This window comes from Phyllostomus discolor, chromosome 12, assembly GCF_004126475.2.
Source record: "Phyllostomus discolor isolate MPI-MPIP mPhyDis1 chromosome 12, mPhyDis1.pri.v3, whole genome shotgun sequence".
Classification (NCBI taxonomy): Eukaryota; Metazoa; Chordata; class Mammalia; order Chiroptera; family Phyllostomidae; genus Phyllostomus; species Phyllostomus discolor.
The window spans coordinates 51,680,278-51,682,699 of NC_040914.2; positions in this window are offsets into that span (position 1 = coordinate 51,680,278).

Genomic DNA, 2,422 nt, shown 5'->3' on the forward strand with positions numbered 1-2,422 from the left:
CAGAGAGCTGACCTCTCCCGTCCTCACCCTGGGCCACATCTTCCGACCCCAGGACGCCGTGTTTCCTAACCAACCAACGCCGCTAATAGCCACTACTGATCACCGATGGGCAGGTTAAAATCTATTTAGACTTAAAAAACCAGACCAACAAACAGAAAAGCCAAACCTCAAAAGCCCTTGCCTGCACGCTGGGCGGAAACCCCGGGCGGCCATTGTCAGCGGAGAGCGGATCGATCGTTCAGCCCCGCGCCCCGGCCGGGCGTCGGAGGAGGAACTTTTATTATGATTGCGGTTAAGCTGTTCTAAAGTGGGGCGTCATTTATAAAACAAACGGATCCCTTCCGAATAGGTTATTTTCCTGGCTAATGACCGATCGTCTGCCCCGGGGTCTGTCTGTCTGTTGAGATTCCAGATGGGAACAGGCCCTACCAGCCCAATTATCTTTATTAAGTGCTCTCCTTCCCCCTTTCTGAAAAAAAAAGCCACGGCGGCCCGCGGCCGTGGCGCCGCCCTCCCCTCCCCCTCCCCCTCCCCCCTGCGCCGTTTCCTGCGACCGCCTCATTATGGACACACGTGTCCTTTAAGACACGGAGACTAATGAGGCGGTTTTATGAGACTAATACATTTTAAATTTTAACGCTGGAGCCCGCATCTTTAATTGTACCATTATACGTTCATTTGGCACACTCGTGTGCGCGCTCTCTCCGGCGTTTAGAAGATAAACCACAGGTAACTGAAAGTGCGTGACAAGGCCAAAGCGGTGCCACTCTCTGCCGTCCTAAATCACGTGGGGATAGACGCCGTCTCTCTCCTGACCGAGGTCTTTAGCAGAGTTAGTTCACGTTGTTGAAAAAGTTATTTGTGAGCGGGGAAGGATGGGGGAGGGTTCAGTGGGACCCACGGTAAACTTCTCTGTCTTCTGTCCCCCACTCCTCCGTGGACAGAGTTTGGGGAGAAAGCACCTTGTGAGTGAGACAAGCCGTGAGGTTCCATGGCCCAGCCCCCTCAGCGGAGGAGAGAGGAAGAGAGCGGCCACCCACACGTGTCCTGTCTCTCACAAAAGCCCCCTCCGTCCCCGCGTTCCCCACCTGACAGGACTTTATGGGGCTGTAATAAATAAGGCTGAATTATTGATGACGAGAGCCGCTAATATTATTATGACCTCAATTAAGTGCTTTTTTCAGACACATTAGTAACAAAGGGTCCTCCCTCTCCCGGTTGCTGTTTTTCTCCCCCAGGCCGCGCTTTACATTAAAATCTAATTGATCAAGCCTATTTGCCATCCGCACAAGAGCGATCACCCTAATGGGTCATCTGTCAGCATGGGCTCCTCATCGGCCTATTAACACCTTTTGTTGCCGGGCCCTAGCGCTGTGCCCGCCAGGAGGATCAGAGAGGCAGGGCCTCCCATCTGGGAGAATCTGGTGTGTGAGGTCTGGCTGGCTGGGGTGCCCTTCAAATGCTCCGCTCCACACCCTCGCACAGCACAACACAGCACAACACAGCATAACACAGCACAACACAATTCATAAGATGCTCCTGCTTCTGAGGAAGCCCCATCCTGTTGGCAGCTGTGGAGGAAGAAGGTGGCACCCTTCTTGGGGGCCTTGGCCTGCTCCCCTGCTGCTCACTGCACCCTTACTGACTCTCCCTCGCTGTTTGACCTTCACGTGGCCTCCTCCAGCGAGTCCCAGTGGCCTCTCTTTAAGGATTCTGGTGCTTGCTTGTAGATGCAAAGGCGTGGGAAGTGGGGACCGGTGCTACATTAAACTGGAGACGGGTCCCTGCTGCGGAGAGCCTCCTGTGATTTCCTGGCCCACGGTCCCTCACAGAAGGTCCACGGGTGGCCCCTGAGCCCCCTGAGCCGTGTGCAAAACTGTGTTTCTGTGTGCTTTCTTGGAAGACAGTTATAGCTTCCATCTGATCCCCACGTTTGTCCCTGGCCCCGAAGTCAGTTAGAAATGTCTTCTCCGGAGCCGCTTAGATGGATGAGGGCAGGTCTTCTTTCGGTCTGAGCCTTGCTCAGGGTCTTGGACCGCTGGCTTTGGGGGTGTGGTCCAGCCAGGAGGTGAGCTTTGCCCCTGGTACACTGACATCCCCCCCTTCTCTTATCGGCCCCCTGCTTTGCAGAGTGGCCGAGAGAAAGGGCTTTCTAGGGTCATCTGGCCGGTGCCGCGCCTCCCACTGGGGTTGGGAGGTCCACGAATATAGGAAGTGCCGCACGTTAGTTGTATTGCTGCTGTCTGCAAGGTGAGAACCCAGGTACGACGTGATGGGTGCTCGGTTTAGGTGACATCAGAAAGCTTGGAGCACTCCCCGAGGCCATCTTTCTGGCGCCTGCAACTCCACCTACCCACCGGGACACAGCCTTTCTCATCTGCTGCCTGTTGGGGAAGGGGCTGGCCCCTCACCTCAGAGCTCT